At 43.6% G+C, this 19,104-nt stretch overlaps 1 protein-coding gene and 1 long non-coding RNA gene across 4 annotated transcripts in view; one reads left to right on the plus strand and one right to left on the minus strand.

Moving 5' to 3' along the window:
• Nucleotides 1–19,104, plus strand: part of ETV6 (ETS variant transcription factor 6) — a 164,933-nt gene that overhangs the window by 78,796 nt on the left and 67,033 nt on the right. The gene's annotated exons all lie outside the window — the stretch shown is intronic.
• The window catches only part of LOC117884167, an 86,015-nt gene that overhangs the window by 35,075 nt on the left and 31,836 nt on the right, over nt 1–19,104 (minus strand). The window contains exon 2 of the long non-coding RNA XR_004647504.1: nt 16,050–16,242. This is a non-coding gene — a long non-coding RNA (uncharacterized LOC117884167). The remainder of the gene's footprint in view (nt 1–16,049; nt 16,243–19,104) is intronic.

Below are 19,104 nucleotides of genomic sequence, written 5' to 3' on the forward strand. Positions count from 1 at the left end.
GGCCACCGGTCCGGGGAGCTCTGCATTTTAATTTAATTTTAAATGAAGCTTCTTAAACATTTTGAAAACCTTATTTACTTTACATACAACAATCGTTTAGTTATATATTATAGACTTATAGCCATTCTAAAAACGTTAAAATGTATTTCTGGCACAAGAAACCTTAAATCAGAATGAATAAATGAAGACTCGGCACACCACTTCTGAAAAGTTGCCGACCCCTGGACTACATTGTGGTTCTCCAATTGTCCCTTGGGTGCTAGGGCAGTAGCCTGAGTTCCCCCAGGCTCCTACCTTGCCTGACATGAGCTCTCTTTTAACTATGACAGGTGACTATGGTGTTTGTGCTGGGGAACCTGCTTACAGTAGCTGTTCCAGTATAGACATCATGTGAGCCTTTATATTTTGTGTTTGTGTGTTTGTGGGTGAGAGAGAGAGAGAGAACCTGAAGGGCTGTTTTAGGTGATAATTAACTCGGAAACTAGAGATCATGGATAAAAGTGAAGGAGGGAATTTGCCTTTCAGCAGTTCTGACAAAACTATAAATCAATTGAAGAGGCAACAGGGCAGGTTATTTGGAGAAGGAAGGAACTGGAGAGAATGCAACCAGCCACCTGCTGGAATTTGGGGCTCAAGAAGCAGATCTCGGGGGCAAACTGACTTAAGCCTTAGAAAAGGAGGAGGAGGTAAGGAGTCTCAGAGTTAATATGCACAGGCCTCCAGTGGATCATATATCTTTCTTTGTTCCTTGGTATCTAATCTTTTCCCCTCAGTGTCTTGGAATATGAAATAGTGTAAATAAATTGGTTCCTATTACCCAGCCATTGTCGGCAATCTAAGTGGGGACGAGATCCAGTTTAATCCTAGTCCCCTGTATATAGCCCTATCTCCTCCATGCAATACGCAATTTCAAGTTCAGCTCCACTTCCCCTATTGCTCAGAACCCAACCTGCAGGCATTTCGTTTTCCTTGTCTCAGTCATTTTTTCAATTACTGTTAACTGTTACTTGTGATTTGCAATGGGAAATTAAAAACTTACTGGAACTCTGGCAGTGCTTCTGATCCATGTTCCCTTTGCTAAGGTGCTTCATGAAATAGGGTATGTTATTATTCACTTTAGCTCAGCCGCTCTTGGCTCTCGGCCAATTAGTGATTCACAAGATGTCTGTGAGAATCATTTTTATAAGCTTGGCTCCTCCACTTTACTTTAAAATCCTCACTGTGAAAGTTTATTTTAAATAAAACCACCACAGAGCAAGAGCAATTGGTAGTTATAAGGAACAGAAAACTGTTTCCAAAGTCCCATCAGATGAGATCTAAGATTAGATAAAGAATTTGTCTCTGATTTCCAAGTAGGGAATTTGAGGGGGGGGGCAGGGACTGCAGTTCGCCCCCTCATCCCTTGTCACTTCTCAGCAATCCCAACTGTGTGTGTGTCCTGTGTATCTCTCTCCTATAGAACAGACTCAGAAACTAATCTCCTCTGAATACTCCTGGGTGTCTGATGTGTGCGTAGGGGGCACAAAGGGGAGTGGGAGTAAAACCAAATGCAGTGGAGTCTCTACACGCTCATGTGAAAGCAGAGCTGTTGATCCCAGCGTGCCGGCTGCAGCAGCAATCCAGGGGTGTTTTCAGCGCTTGCATGCCAAAGTCTCTTCAAATGTCTCTGCTCAAAGGCATGAGCTGGGCTCACTTCTGAGGGAAATTTCCTTTTTGGGGAAGTTGCTGCAAAGGAATTTCCTGTGTGGGCAGACAGAGCTTCCTGACTTGAAGGCTTCTTGGAAGGGAAACCGTTTCATAATGAAATGACAAATTAAAGACATACCAGCCTGGTTCACTTCAAAACAGCTATTGAGAGAGCGCAGGCAGTGCACCATTATACTCCTGCGCAGAATGAAAATAAATTGCATCCTGACAGGATTCTCTATCCTGGAGAATATCCTTCCCTCCTGCCCCCCCACTTCCCATTGGTCTCACTTTCTGCCACCCCCATTATTAGCTGCCATCTCAGCTATCTTTTACAGCCCCCTCCAAACAGCAGGTAAGTGGGTGTATGGCTCAAGCTGCTATGTTGAATATCTGCTGCTGCACCCCTTCCCCACAAAGCAGGCAGCATACGTCACTTTAAGGCCCATGGGGCAGTTTAAGCAATTTCAGGGCCCCTTCTGAAAGCATTTGATTGGCATCTCAACTGCAAGGCCCCAAAATCCTGACTGCGACCAGCACAAAACTCTGGTGCCATGGCAGCTGCATGGGGGGTGGAGGTGAGGTGGGTGGGGAATCGATCCCCCGGAATGTTGACAAGCATGTTTATGTGATCATGAAGATAGTTATGGGGATTGCAGGTACATATTTCCTGTTAAATAAGAGGGAGGAGAACCTTCAGTACACCCCAACCAGGACACAATGGGGAGGGGAAGCATCCTAATTCCCCAGAGGGCCCGTGTTAGCAGCATGGAGTTTTCAGTAAGCACAAAGCAGCATGTGTTCCTGCCCCATATTACACTGAAGTGTGAGCCATAAGCACCACATTAGCACTGATGGTTCTCCATGACCCACAGGACCATTGTTGCTGGAATGTCTGAACTGGGTCAGAGCCCTATTCCATGAAGACTACCAGAAAACATCCTCCCTGCTCTTTCTCTGACATGCACACATACATACACATGCACAGAGTGACTGGAGACATGCCTTCCAGTTGGGAGGAAATATTTAGAGGCATTTTGCTTCAACTTTCTGTGCCTCAGCTTTCCCATCTGTAGAATGGGGATGATGATAGTACGTTTTTTTTGTAAAGTGCTTTGCAGGCTACAGATGACAAGCTCTACGTAAGTACTCGGTAATGTTATATTCTTTGGCCAGCCTTCCTGTCTTTCTTTCCAGCCTCCCCCTTTGATTGATAATTAGAGTTACTCTAACATTCTGTCACAGCCCCACAAAGTGTGCATACCTTATTTGGCCAGGTTGTCAAGCACGGTATTTAGTGCTTTTACTCTGTGAAGACTCCTCGCCCTTTTCCATTGCTATGAGATTCTGTTGGAGTTTCTAACATCCAAATCACTGGTGCAACATTGCCAACTCTCACAATTCTGTTGCAGATCTTGTGCTGCTTTTATTTTTCCTTAAAGCCCCAGTTCCTTCATGTTCATTTTAGCCCTCAGGGTTGCAGAAAAAAACTTGAAAACCTGACATGGAGAGGCTCAGAAATCAAAATGCAAATAAAAAGTACTCCAAATGTATAATTTAAAAACCCCTCAAGCTTTTAAACCAATCTTATAATTTGTTGGGGGCCTGATTTGTGTTTTTCCAACACTTGAGATTGGCAGTTCGGCAGGTGATAGTTTAGAGTCAGGACTTTGATATCAGTTTGCGGAAAGAGATGTTTCAGCAACAACAGTGCGTATTTGTTTATCTCAGCAATGTCAGGGGTGAAGAGGAAAATACTATAACTAGTACATTGCCTACTGTGATTAGCATAACGATTTATCATGCATAAAGCACAGGGCTGGCGCAACCCATTAGGCGACCTAGGCGGTCTCCTAGGGCGCTGCGATTTGGGGGGCGGCGACCGCGGCGGTATTTCCATGGCGGGGCCTTCCGCTGCCTTTGTGGGGGGAGGAGGGCGGCATTTCGGGGCGGGACCTTTTGCCGCCAAGGGTGGCGGAAAAGCTGGAGGCGCTCCTGATAAAGCAACACCATGGAGGCACATTTGATAGTAAGGCATGATCAGAACTGGTTCGCAGCAGAGAGAGAATATTACTGTTCCTCAAAGCAGAGTAGGGCCTATGGTGGGAAATGCCAGCTTTATAGCAAAAGCACAGGTGGTTAGTAGGAAAAACAGATATTTGTAACAGTGCTTAGCCCTCTCATTCATTCCATGCTTTTAAGTATCACTAGCTCAGTGAGAAAAGAAAAACAAAAGGTTCACAACAGAAAAGTCCTCACTAGAGCTTGGGCTTGCATTCAAATACCCTTTTTCCTGCCTGTACTGATGACAATTCTGTGTAGTGGTCCACGTGGCAAAATTGTGTATAGCTCTACCTGGTGCCACAGATGTGCCAGTTTAGGAAGAAGGTGGCTGGGGCCAAGAGATCATGGAGCACTCAACAATGAGGGGTATTATAGAAGTGCCTGTTTTTTTCGTTTTTTTTTGTTTTAAATCCATATTGTAAGTCCTGTGGAATTTTGGATGCTCTGATGTCATATGTGGAAGTAGGCTCTCCAAAATGGCACCCATACTGTAAGTGTGTGTCTGTGCTATTTAAAAAGGCTTAGAGACTAAATTAATAGTATTCTCTGAAAGGGTTAAAGCATACTGGTGGGACCTTTCGTGGAAGCTTGCATTGCTGCTACCCATGCTGTACTTGCTTATTATTTAGTATCAGAGGGGTAGCCGTGTTAGTCTGGATCTGTAAGAGCAGCAAAGAGTCCTGTGGCACCTTATAGACTAACAGACGTATAGAAGCATGAGCTTTCATGGGTGAATACCCACTTCTTCGGATGCAAGATTGCTTATTATTATTATACTTTGCAGCACCCAAATGTGTGCTTGATGCTTCACAATGCAAATACAAAGAGTGAATAAACAGAGGGCTTATGCCTTTTCCTCTGTCACCACCTTTTTATAGCATTAAATTCATTATTAAAATCAACACACAAACCATTATTTTGTTCAACTAATCTCCGTGTCAAGAAATTTCATCCAGATTCCTTTAGCGTCAGCCCCTTTGTTTGGGGGGATTTGTTCTTTTCTTCTTGCACTTGACACAGGCTCAAACAGCTCTCTGATTTATCACCCCTCTTCATTCCCTTGTTAAAATCCCTTAATCTCCTCTCCCTCCCCTCCCCCCCAAAAAAGAATACAGACCTGGTTTCTCTAAGGTTTTTGAATAAGAACTAAACAGAATTACTTTTAATCCACTCAGACCTCAAATCCAGGTAATATCCAGAAGTAGCAGCAGCCACCACCACAGGAGGAAAGCTGAGTGGGAACACAATTGTTAAGCTGTATGTAGAACAGCACAGTTCCACTAAGTCTTTCATAATGAAGGTTTACATTGCTAATCAGGTGCCACTCCAGGCTCACTGTTTAGTTTAACCATAGCAATTTCCAGCAAAATGCAAGGGGAGAGACTTAATTTGTGCTGTCCCCCCCCCGCCCCTCTTGCTTTAAGGATACAGACTGGTAGTTCTTGGCATGAAATCAAAGCAATGCTGGAAGGAAATGAGGTAGAAAAAGGACATTAAAATCACAGCCACAGGTCTGGCCTGATAGTCTATTAGTTTTGTTCCTACTTCCCCAAAGAAAATCCTGATATGATTCCTAGTGGTCTCTCTCATGGGCAGCGTGTGGATTGCCGAGCCGGGGCCCAGCCCGAGCTGGGGCCACTGCACAGGGGAACTGGGAAGAGCGGGTCAGAGTGGAAAGCAGGAGGAATCTGGGGGCAGAGTATGGGCGGGGCCACGCCTGGCTGTTTGGGAAGGCACAGCCTTCCACAGGCTATGATACCCGCTTGTCCATGGTCTCTCTTGCTGCTTGGGGTTGGCAGGAGCTGGGAGTTTTATACCCCACTCCTGGCAGTAGTGTTTCAGTTGCTCACTCCTGACCCCTCTGAGGCCTGCACAACTCGTAAAGCGGCGAGGGCTATATTACTCTAAAGAAAACAGCTGAGGGCCGAGCGCTGCCAACCCCCTTGGGAGACTACTGTACATAGATCCCACCAGGAGGAAGGTTTGCCTGATTCAGCCTTAATTTTCCCTTGCTCAGTTCAATCTCACCCCAAACAATCTCTGCCTTTTTGGTGTTTACACATATCTAATATTTGCCGGCATCTTCCTCCCCTCCCCTCCCCTCCCCTGCCCCCCAATATACTGGTGGTATACATTTTCCTGCCGTGCAGAAGCCATGTTTTTGAGAGCATGGCAGATTCAGAATTAAAACAGTCCAGGATGTGTGTGTTTGTGGAGGGAAGAGGGCTTGTCTTTTGGGGAGGGAGAAGGACATTCTCAAGTAGCCATTATTAGGATTGTTCTACAGCCCTGACTTCCGACTGGGCTGAGAGCAACCGGTATTTTATCTAGTTGAATATGACCCTCATCATTTGAAATGCTTCCTGTTTCACCTCGCTGGAACTTACAATCACAGATACATTGCCATAGGAACGTGAACAGGAAAGACATAGAAGTAAATACTCTCTATGTTTGACTTCCTTTTTATATCTATACGCTTGTACTAGAGGAGTTTATTCAATTAAAAAATAAAAACTTTCTGGCGACTCCTGGGAGAACCCAGCTTTGAGTTTGGTTGATCCCTTGGGGATCCAGAGTGCAATAATACTATGCCTGAATCAGTGCACGTTTGCATGGTGCCAGAGCTATCGCAATGACAACATTTCAACATGGTGCCAGTGACCGTTCTACGCGAGCAGGTCCAGAGCCTGAACGTGAAAAATATGGACATGAGTTTCCTTTCTTGCACAACCCCCATCATGGGGTTTCAAGTTCTCAACTTAGCTATAGATATAAAATACTTATTCCCATGTATGCTGCTGGAAGTAACAAGTACATCCAGGGAATATGAATGAATTTGAATGAATGTTCCACTAAGGATGCAGGCGCAGAGAAAGGGTGAATAAAGATAATTACCAATGACTAAAGCCTAGATGACACAGTAAATTAATGCCCTAGTCTTTTTTCTGTGATGACCTGTATTCAAATGTAGATTAGGGCACCAATGAAATGAGTTGGGTAGCTGTCTTCCTAGTGCTGTCTCTAGAAGAAACATTTGTCCTCCCAGAGCTTCTACATGATTTGGGACCAGGAGAAGACTAGCCCAGTAATAGCAGTGGGTGCTGGGGGCAGGACTGAAGATTATTGCCAAAGCTGTGTAGGGGTCCAGAACTGGAATTGCACCTGCTGCACCCATATCATCAGGGTTTTCCTTGTTCCTTCTAAGAACAGCAAAGATTCAGCTCTACTTAGTTAGGGGGCCTGACAAGATGATAGTCCCAGGCAGCAATACCTAGAGTTGCTTTTGGTGAGGTCCTCCAGATATTTCCAGAGGAACTGGGTGGGGATGGTCTCTCTTTCTGTACTCTGACATTGGCAGCCTGTTCCTGAGCTGGCCTGTTAAAGGGACAGAATGATACTTTGTTTCGGAGGGAAATTTCCTTTCTGAGGAAGTTAGTCATACCCAACAAATAAATAAATAAAAAGTTCTTGTTTAAATCCAGTGTGGGTAGAGGGAGTGTCCTGATTGCACATTTCCTGGGAAAAGGCAGCTGTTGACATATCACTGACTAATGAAAAATTGCCTGCTAAAGGCATCTCCTTTCCATAAACTCATTCCAAGAGGCAGGAGTGCCTTAAAGGTACAGACTGTGGATATTTTTTCTTCAAACCTTTCTGAACAGGATTATTTGTATTAATGGATATGTCTACATTGCAAAGAAAAACCTGCAGCACTGAGTCTTAGGCCAGTCTACACTGGAGGTGGGTGGGGATCAATCTAAGTTACGCAACTTCAGCTATATGAATAATGTAGCTGAAGTCGACGTACTTAGATCAACTTACCGTGGTGTCTTCACCGCGGTGAGTCGACTGCTGCCGCTCCCCCGTCGACTCTGCCTATGCCTCTTGCCGAGCTGGAGTACAGGAGTTGATGGGAGAGCGCTCGGGGATCGATTTATCGTGTCAAGACTAGACGCGATAAATCGATCCCCAATGGATCCATCGCTGCCCACCGATCCAGCCAGTAGTGAAGACATACCCTTAGAGTCCAGGTCTATTGACCTTGGGCTACAGAGCTAAAAATAGCAGTGTAGATGTTCCCGCTTGGCTGGCGCCTGGATTCTGAGACCATCCCCCCTCGCTGGGTTTCAGAGCCCGGGCTTCAGCCTGAAAAGAAACATCTACACAGCAATATTTAGTCCCGCAGCCTGAGCCCTAATCAATTCACCCAGTCTCTGAGACTCGTTGCCACAAATTTTTCTTTGCAGTGTAGACATACCTGCTAACGCTTGCAAGTTCAGGCCCCTAGCTGTCGAACATGAAAGTGACCTGAAATAACTTTCAAAGCCTGCCTGTCATCATGATATGACACTGAGCCTAGGCAGCCCAATGTCATGAAGTGGAGAATAGCAAGAAAGAAGAGAAACACAAAGGAGACACAACGAAGCTTGTGAGCAGCCCAGACGGATTTCCCGTAAAAACCAGGATGGTCCTTGACTATTGAGGATGACAACACTAAGAAATTCGACCGTTTCTGATCTTGGATTAAACCTGTAACTTTATGTCTAGACTGGAAATCCTCGGGGGTTCAAAGTGCTACCTACCTACTACTGCAAGATTTCCTAGCATGCATTAAGGCAGTGTCCAGAAACATCTGGGAATGGGTCGACCGAGGCACTTTTAAATGCTACCCTGACTTTTATGTCTAAGAGAAGGGATTATGTATAACATTTAGTTCAACCTGAAATGACGTCAGTGCCTTACTGGAAGTTAACTAAAAAACACCCCCCCACACACACCCTCTACTTCTACAGAAACCAGTCTTATTTTTAATCTTAGAATCATCATCATGCAATTTTTTTGACCCCAACAATATCAACAGAATACAATTATGCAAACAAGGAAGTTTCCATGGGCTGAATTGCACAATCCAGATTGAGAGAGAGAGAGAGAGAATCTGAGCTGTTAAAGTATCAGAGGGGTAGCCGTGTTAGTCTGGATCTGTAAAAAACAACAGAGAGTCCTGTGGTACCTTTAAGACTAACAGATGTATTGGAGCATAAGCTTTCGTGGGTGAATACCCACTTCGTCAGACACATGTGAGCTGTTAAATAAATGCAAGAGCTGAACCCTTAGCTGCAGTGTGTGGAAGCAGGGCCGGCGCTACCATGCGGTCGCCTAGGGCAGCAGGATTTGGGGGGCGGCATTTTGCCATCCTTGGCGGAGATTCGGCGGCGGGGGGTCCTTCCGCTCCAGGTCTTCAGCGGAAATTCGGCGGCGGGTCCTTCACTCGCTCCGGGACCCGCCGCTGAAGTGCCCCGAAGATGCGGAGCAGAAGGACCCCCACCACCGAATGCTCAGAGGAGCGCTACCACCTAGGGCAGCAAAAACCCTGGCGCCACTCCTGTGTGGAAGGGCTGTGTACTTGGTGCAGTTGTGGGAGTGGATGGAATAAATATACCTTTCTTCCTCCCCACTCACTGACTGTGCATCCAAGTGGGCCTGAATAGAGTCTGCACCCCCCGACCCCCTTGTGCATTCTCAAGCCATCTGAGGTTGTTCTATGGAGTAGTGCACAGAATCCACCGCAGAACCAGAAGAGCAGAATGAAGGATAGATATTTGTGCTGCTGGAGTAAGTGCTAACCCTGTGCAATGAGTCTGAAGCGCTCATAAAAGGACTCTGTACTTTTCTAATTGGTCTCTCTATACTTACACCTGACTCCGTATGTAACAGTAATTCCAGCTTCATCTCATGGCCCTCCATTTATGTTGCAACTCAGACACTTATCCTTCCCTGATCACTATCTCCCATCCTGTGTTTAGTTACAGGCCCAGACCTCCATTATCCCAGATAGTTCTATAGTCTCACCTGAAAACTTGCAGCCCATCCACTAATTGGAACCCCCTCTCCTCCCCAATAATATCATGAGCCACAATCTTTCAGTATCTTGCATGCTAACCTCTACATACGTTCACTTAGCTCATTGGTGTGGGCTGAAGGCCCCATTTCAATACTGTATCTTTAATTATTGCAAGGCAGTCACATCCTATGCTGTGGAAAGGCTAGTAATTAAGACAAATAAATAACATATACCAACCTCTACCCATGCATGAATAATACAGGACAATTAATGTTTTGTGTATGTCTGAAAGGGTGGTTCACCCACATCTGGGGCAAAGTTTCTGCAAAGTTGTTTGAGTCAAGCCTGCATCGGTAAAAGCCAAGATTTATTGTGTTACCTTCTGCTTTCACATACCCCAAACACCTGTACTATGCAACTATGCAAATTGTGTGCGTTTGGCAGCAGGGGGAATGTGAGACCCAGGATACAAGAGGCAGCTGAAGAGGGAAGAGTTGTGTGTGGAGTTAGGGAATTAGCTGATAGATGTTTTCTGTGGAACTGGAGGAGGTCAAGGAACCCACAAATTGTCCCCGGCCTGGTCTGTGGTAAATTCCCCAGAGAGGAGGAGTTATTTCCAAAGAGCATCAGCATGAAGTAGCCTGTACTCCACATCATGCGATGCTGGAACGTGAGTGGCAAACATCAGTTATAACTCTGCAGGAGAAGGAAGTTTTTCTGAAGTCTCAGGAAATGAGTGCAAATGAGTCCATTTACCCATGAATTTTTATCTGCTGATAATCAACTGATCAGAATTATCAGCAGAGTGAGCAGTTATGGTTTCTTTATCTGACTATCTGAGTGTTCAAGTGTGAGTCTCCAGGTAGTGGGAGTTTTCTCTAGACTTGCACTATTGGTTAAACTGTCCTGTTGTGCCCTGTTTAACAATCTAGCCTGGTCTAGAGCAGTGTTTCTCAACCTTTTTGATACCAGGGACTGGCTTGCTGCCTTCCTAAGCTGTGTCAGGGAGATCTCAAGGACCAGCACTGGTCCACAGACTGGTTGTTGAGAAACACTGGTCCAGAGGTTGTAGATCAGTGGCCAGGGCTCCTGGGTTTGGTAACTGGCTGTGCCACTTCCACTAGTGTGTGTGACTTACCTTCCTTATCTATAAAAAGGGTGAATGGCATTTCCTTGCTCCATAGGGTTGTTGTGAGGGTAAATATATTAATGGTTGTAACATACTTCAAAATCCTCTGAGGAAAAGTTCCACTAAAGTTGACCACTAAATCCAAAGTATTAACCTCAATTCTATCTAGGGAGGAAAAGAGAGCAGGGAATATGGGTCAAATAGCATCAACAACCAAAAGTCTTGTTTTCTACAAGTGGCCAGCCTTTAGTGTGAAACTCGTGGAGCTGAAACCAGCAGATGTGCAGCTGGACATGTAGGTAAACAAAGCTCATATGAATGTACTGATAACTCAGTGAAGCACAATGAGTGGGCAAAAATTAAGATCCCTTCTCCCCCTTTGCTTTCCTCTTTTGCTGGAATCAGGGTTTTGATTTTCATTTTCATGTTCTTGTAGCTACATTATGGTTGCGTGTTTAATTCTTTTCAACACCCCTGCTGCAGAATAGTCATTAGGAGCTGTTTAAACTGACAGGGTGATGGCTGCTTTTTGGAAATGTTTGGACTCAATTACTGTAAATTTAAGACTTTTTTTTGGGTAATGGTGGTGGCAATGACGACAAGGAGAGGGTGCTGGGAACTTGAGAGGGAGATGCTCTGACTCTGTTTCCTGTGTGGGATGTTGCTGTAGGTTTCTCTTCAAACACTTGAAAATAATTCCAGAATACACATTTTCCAGAGCATTTTTTAAAAATGAAATTCAATAATTTTTAATTCATCCTAAAAGACATTGACTGTCTATGTCTGATATAAAACACGATGCCTGAGTCTGATTTCACACTGGTATAAATTGGAAGTAAACTGGGAGAAAATCAATGGAGATGAACCAGTGTAAAACTAGTGTAAGGGAATGGAGGATTAGGTCCATATATTTTAGTCCATTATTTGTACAGAATGCATATATACTGTCTGTTTTCTTTTACAAATCCTGGCATCTATTATAGTTAATTATTTCCTCTTGTGGCTTTAAATTGAGACCAGTTCCAAAACCTTGGAGGCTTCGATTAATTGCTTTCCCCTGTGTAAAGGTGTGGCTATTAAATGAAGGCTGCTTCTCTTGAAAACTATTGGAGATTTTTTCACCTCTAGGTTGCCAGTTTAAACCAAGCCTGGGCTAGTGGTGACTGAAAGTTGTTCCCACTTGATGGCTGTTTGGTGGTCTAAGAAGAAGGAATTCGGAGGACTCAGTCCAGTTCTTAGTACATGAGTGTCCATGTTACATACAATGATAGTTGATCACAATAAGTGGAAGGCAGTTAATGTCTTTCATGCTTCAGTGTTCCCAAGAGCTTCAGAGGAGTTATTCCAAAACAGCTACTCCTGATTCACTATTCCATTGAGTCCAGACGTTGCTAGTGTTGGTGCAGTAGCGGGGTTTTAGAAGATCCTGTTCTTCGTCACATCCCAGGTGTACTGTAAGTGTGGAATTTCTTTACAGAATAAATAAGGAAAATAGATGGAAAAATACCCATTGCATTGGAGGAATTGTTCCAAAGAGTTGATCCATGTTCTTCAATGGTGATTTTCTAATGCAGCCATTGTCTATGACATTAATGAACTTTGGCTGAATGAGCCATAGTTGCACAAGCTGAAGTTGCCTCTTGACAGCTTCATCTGACTCTTCACATTTTTTTCATGAGATTTAAACCAGTTTTAGAGACTGGAATCCTTATAACTTAGTCCTGTGAATCAGTTCCCTCCTTTTCTGTTTTTGTTCTTCCATTAGTGTAGGCTCTTTTCTCTGAGTACCTCACCCTAGCAGTTTCCCCAAACCCCACATAATGGTCTAGCAGAGAGAAAACAAACTTTGTGTAAATGTCATTTTTCATCCCACTCATGTGCATGAATCTTGTTGGGACAGGTTGGCTCAAGGGTTTGTTAATAAGATTTGTTTGGAGTCCAGCTCATGCTAGCAGTAACCATAAGTAGCTAATATTGGATGGTGCTTCGGTGGTTTCTCTTAAGTGAACTGACTGTCTCAGTCCAGTATTTTGTGAATAGGTGTCCACATTGCAAAACCCACCATCACCATTATCGTTAATTGACCTCCCAGCAGAAAGATGGAATGGCCATGGAGAATGAAATAGCTTCTTATCTCTAGAAGTGGCTCCTCCAGGTTGGGGGTGAAGCTCATTGCCAGGACGGGGCTGGGTAAACTGGCTCTGCTATTGCCCATGCTGTGCCTTTTCGAGGCATAGGCCAATCATTGCGTTCTCCAGGAGTCTGTCATTCTATGCCTTCCCGCAGCTCTAATTTTTTTACCAATATGAAAATGTAAAGGGAAATGATGGAGAAAACTATGCTGCAGGGATAGGGCTGGGGAAGATGGCAGAAAGCTGAGAAGAACCCACCTCTCTGCATAACCAATTAAATTGTTACACACACACACACATACACACACACACTCAGTGTTCCGCCTCCCCCCATCCTCCCCTCCAGGAAGACTTTAATTGTTGGTAAAATGATAATAAGAAAACATTTACAGTGAGTCCAACCATCATCTATCATATAATTCTCTCCAGCAGAACAAAAGTCTCTTCAACAAGTAACCTTTAAGAGAATAACCCTCTCCTATGAATAAATTGTTTGGTGTACCTAAGGCAGTTTATCTGACATTATTTTCACAGGATTAAGGACCTCACAACATGTTAATTGTCTGTACCTGGCACACCGATGATATTAACGCATTGCTACTGCTCTGAGTTGCTGACAAAATAGCAGTTGTGATCATTTGCTAACTCAGTCTTTGGATTGACTGATAGTAATAGCTAGGGCCCTACCAAATTCACAGCCAGGAAAAACACATCACGGACCATGAAATCTGGTCTCCCCCCTTGAAATCTGGTCTTTTGTGTACTTTTACCCTATATTATACAGATTTCATGGGGGAGAGTCCAGCGTTTCTCAAACTGGGGGTCCTGACCCAAAAGAGGGTCTGGGAGGGAGGGGTCACGGTATTGCCACCCTTACTTTTCCTCTGCCTTCAGAGCTGGGTGGCCAGAGAGCAGTGGCTGCTGGCCAGGTGCCCAGCTCTGAATGCAGCACCCCAACAGCAGCAGCGCATAAGAAAGGTTGGCAATACCATACCATACCACCCTTATTTCTGTGCTGCTGCCTTCAGAGTTAGGTCAGGACCCCCAGAGTTACGACACCATGAAATTTCAGATTTAAATATCTGAAATCATGAAATTTATAATTTTTAAAATCCTATGACTGTGAAATTTACCAAAATGGACTGTGAATATGGTAGGGCGCTAGCAAGAGCATTGTATTGCTATGGTGACTTTCCTGTAAAGAGCCCAAAACTCTGTACACACATCAGTATATTATAAAAAAAGAAAACCCAAACAACCCTACCTCCCAACAACTGTTAAGTAGGTAGTGCTAGTATTTCTGCTACCCATTTTGTAGATGGGGAAACTGAGGCATGGGAGGTTAAGTGACTTACCTAAGCTCACACAGCAAGTCAGTGACAGTGCTGGACCCAAGAAAACCCAAGACTCTTCACAACAAGTGGTGGGGACATCACTACAGTCTTGTAGGACAGAACCCTATTCCAACACACATCCTAAGAAATTAGCAGACTATATTTCAAAGTGATCTCTCTTCTCTCAATGATTGATTTATGGCCATAAAGCCTCTTCCTCACAGGTGGAGGAATCATGGGGAGAAAAAGAGAGAGGGCGGGGACTCAGCATGCCATCAAATGTATTTCCTTTTACAGAGGCTGCCAAGCCTAGTTTCCTAGTAATTTTGGAAGGCTGCGTGGGGTAAGGGGACCTGTGCATATTAGAGTTTCTCAAAACTTGATCTTGATCTCCAGTTTAGATAACAGACTCCTGCATACAGGTAAACTAGACTGTGTTCTCTTTTTCATCTCTAAGGACCTTGGGTTTTAATTCTTTCTGTTCTTGGACGCACAAAAAAGGAAACCAAATGTAAAGGAACACTAATACTGTATAAAATCTCATAAAAAGAATAATAAAGTGAGCAACTCGGGAAAATGAGACAATTTTTCACTTTTTTAGAAGCATGATCGGGGATCAACAGCCGTCAAGTAGAAATAAACTCCACATCACCAATCTGCCATGGCATGTATCTGGGCAGTGTGTATTCTTATTTGTATAGTGTAGAAAAAATGCTAGGGTGCTTTATTTAGATGATGTCCTTACTTACAGTATACTGAGCAAATGTGTATGCATACACTTGTGTGGCGCATATATAAATGGGGATTTGTGTAGATGGGTTCTGTGCATGCACATTTAACCATCCTCCACTATGGGCTGTCACTGTCGGCACGGATTGTGAGCTGGGTCCTTCATCTCTGAAGGCACAGATCTCTACCTCTTGAGCTAAAGGAGAACTCCATTAGCTGCTAATGATATCAGGCACTTACCTCTTTGTGGCCCGGCCACTACAGGGGGACCCAGCTCACTTAGCTAGTATATTCCCCTTATCAGGAGAAGCTCTTCGTAAGAATCTGAAGCCCACAGGTGTTTGACACAGCGAAGGGGTTTATTCTCAGTTCACAGCTGGACTGTTTGGTTATTGAGTTCTTTTAGGTCATTTGGGATATGTCTACACCGCCAAAAAAAAAAAAAAAAAAGAAAAAAAAAATCACAACAGTGAGTCTCAGAGTCCAGGCTAACTGACTTGGGCTTGTGGGGCTAAAAATAGCTGTGTAGACACTCAGGCTGGAGCCAGTGAAGGGGGAGGGTCTCAGAGCCCAGGCTTCAGCCTAACTGGGAACATCTACTCTGCTATTTTTACCCCTACAGCACGAGCCCAATTCAGTTGACCCAGGTCCTGAGACTTGCTGGTGAGGGTTTTTTTTAATGTGTCGATGGTACCTTAGTCTGCATGTGTGCATTGGTGCTGTCAATTATTTGTGACCAGCCTCCGAAAGTTATTACTGCCTACAGTAGTTCCCAAAAGATAGATTGTGATCAATCATAGGTCATCATCCACCATATATCGTACATACCATATGTAATATAATGGCATGCCCACTTCAAAAATTGCCACTACATGCATGGTCTCTCTCGGTATTTAGTTGTGGCTGGATCTGTTTGAGTATGTACTTAAAACTGGGTGAATATATATGCCTCACTGTCTGAGAATGGGAAAGGAAGATAGCGAGCTGCCAGTGAGGAAATAGTGTCTGAAAGTTAGAAGAGTGGAAATAGTGAGAAGCCAGACACATTTTTAGAGAGACGCAATGGGGAAAACAAAATCCTATTGGAAATCTAAACAGCCCTGCGAATTTTGGAACAAAGCATGGAAACTCACCTCAGGTACTTCCATATGTACAAATGATCTGTGTACCCAGCTCCAAATCCTGTATAGATCATGCAGTACCCAAGGCAGATTGTTCAGAATGAATGAGGGTAATGACTTTTACTGGATGGGGCGTAGTACTGGTGCTTTCGACATACCAAGTGGTCTGGTCCAGAGATCAAAATATTCCAGGAAATGGAGCAACCTAGCAACGGCATATTCAAAGACTTAATAAAGAGCCTAATAAAGTTTTCAATTACATTAGAGGTCCAGAACAAAAGTAAACACCCGAATGCAACAAAACCACTTGGGCCATATGAATGTCTGGGGCAACTCTTTTGTCTTAAGTTAAGTTTCACCAGGGCTGAGTTTTACTCCTTGCAGCTAAGTTAACTCTTGCAACATACTGTAAATCCCTTTATGGCCTCAGCGATTTACAAATATCTGGCCTGGAGAAAATTCTGTGGAGAAAATTACATATCAAAAAGATAAAAATGTGTTATTCTTTGTTCTAAGTGATCCATTTACTTTACAGGCTAAAGAAAATCCTCTAGCTGTAAAACTTGCCTCGTTGAACTCTTTTGATCACGACTGACCTGATATAAAGTTTGATATTAGGGTGTAACATTTTTGTTGGTAGTACATGGACACCTATTGTTAGTTCTTAGTCTCTCAGATATGTGCATGCCAAAGGCTGGACCTTGAGAAAAGTTTATAATAAGGAACCTCTCTGCACCCCATGCTATTTGATGGCTATCCTTGTTCTGCTGTGTGAATAAAATAAAGCAATTAAAGAATCTAGATGGCGGCAAGTGCTGGGGACTGAATTGGATTTTAGTTTTGGAACTGAATTTCGTAACAGTCATGGAATTCCATGCATTCGCTGAAATATTTCAAAGCCTGGTTTATGGAATATTATCTGCTCCTTTTGTTCTCCTAATTCAGTTCAGTTCTTTCAAAAGACACTCTTTCTAAGATGCAGCCAGTGAGCTCTAACTGTCCTATTGCCGTTTAAGAAAAACTCTGTGGGGTTTTTTTGTTTGTTTGTTTTTTAAGAAAAAGGGACTTCTGATAACAGCTTTCAAGGACAATGGGCACGCTTTAGAGAGGTATGGAGGTGCCTAAAGATGCAGATAGATACCTAGTGGAATTTTCAAAAGTGTCTATGCAGGTTAGGTGCCTAATCTGCATTAGCACTATTGAAAATCCCACTGGCTTCTATGGTGTCTTTAGGCTCTTAAATATGTTTGAAAATTGAACCGAATGTCTACATGATTGTTCATAACTTTAACCTCTTGGAAGCTTGAAGCAGCAATCTATTCCTCTACTGAAATTTTGTTAGCTTAATTGTGTTCATGAATATGGATTTATTATTGTACTGTTTTGATGATAGCTGTGTGTGGCTGGTGTTAATATAGCAAAAACTCATTGAAGCATTTCTTCTTGAGTCAAATTTGTGTATAGGACACCATGCTGCTCTTACTCCAGTATAAATCAGATGTAATTCTATTTAAGTTACTAATCAAGTTTAAACTGGTATGAGATCAGGATCAGGCCCAAAAATAATTACATGGGCTTTGCAAAGAGGTATAAGAATTCAGAGAAGAGATGTAAGAAATATACTGAGTGGGATCTTGGAAAAAGTATGTTCTGTATATATCATACATTTTTTATGTCTGAATAATGTTTAAGATAATAGACCTCAAATTCAGCTCCACTAGTATTTATTTTCCTTTGAGACAGAGGCTACTTTAGTCATGCTTGTTGCCCCGACCATAACTGCTTTTTCTGAGGCTGTGTTTGCTTTTGCTCTGTCCGTTTCTTGTTGTTCTTACTTAAGAACAGATATTTGCCAAAACAAATGTATGTGAGTGATAAAAGCCAAGAGGAATGTCTGTTGGACCACAGGAAATTTCCTGTGCAGGAAGAGATCTTGGGAACTTCCTGTGGAGGAGTGCATTATGGGACTGTTGGCAGAAGTCCCTTTACCACAGCTGCAATTAACCAGAAAAGGATGGAAAATAGTCAGCATCAGCCTTTTGCAGTCATACAACTTGAGAGAGAGGAGTCTGAACTGAAGAAAAAAAAAAGACTACTGCATGAGCAAACATTAAATCAAAGTTGTGGGTTTGCAGATGAATACGCTCATGCACAGGAATTGAGCAAATAAAAATGGTCCATAGTTACAGCTGGAAACTAGAAAAAAAAGCCTTGCTTTCTCTGCCATGTAAAGTAACTGAGGGCTTCCCTTACTCTCCCCTGAAACTCCATGCCAAATCCCTATTTTTCTGGTTTACTTCTGACACTGAAAGATCTGGTTCCCAATTACTGTGGCTCTGGGTGAGAATGCGGCATATAACTCTCTTTGCAGTTTAGTACTGCTCCTTGAAGCTGGAGCGGGGATACTTAGTAACATGATCACATGTCCCTAAGAGCCAGGTATATCCCTATCTGCTGGTCCTCTCCCAACAGATCAGTCAGTTTTACAAAAAATGTTTTTTTCCTTCTGCGTTTTTTTAAACCAACTGAGACTGGTCCTCTCCAAAGCTATTGGCTACATGTGCTAGTATAATTAACAGCAGGTTGGGTGAGAGTGCCTGCCTTCCATCAGGCCTGTCACATGTTGATACCATATCTTCTTTGTGCATGTGGCTTCCCAGTGAATCTCCCGGCCAGCTTCACAAGAGATCTGGCGTTAGACATATCCCTCATGTACACTCAAATTCACCTAGTGTCAGAGACTCATGTCTACACTAGAGAGCTTACAGCTGCACTGATTCAGCTGTGCCACTGTAAGATCTCCTGTGCAGCTGCTCTATGCCATCAACATAATTGAATCTCCCCCAATGAGCGGAAGTAGCTATGTCGGTGGGAAAGCATTCCCCCCTGACATAGTGCTGTCCACACCGAGGCTTCTGTCAGTGTAACTTATGTCGCTCAGAGGAAGGGGGTTCACAGCCCTGAGCAGCATAAGTTATACCTACAAAAATGCTAGTGTAGACATGGCCAGTGCTACAAGTGGAAAGTCTGTAGGTAGTTCTGTGTTTCTAACATTGGCTGATGAGTG

The sequence above is a fragment of the Trachemys scripta genome, chromosome 1 (assembly GCF_013100865.1).
Source record: "Trachemys scripta elegans isolate TJP31775 chromosome 1, CAS_Tse_1.0, whole genome shotgun sequence".
In the NCBI taxonomy this organism is placed as follows: Eukaryota; Metazoa; Chordata; order Testudines; family Emydidae; genus Trachemys; species Trachemys scripta.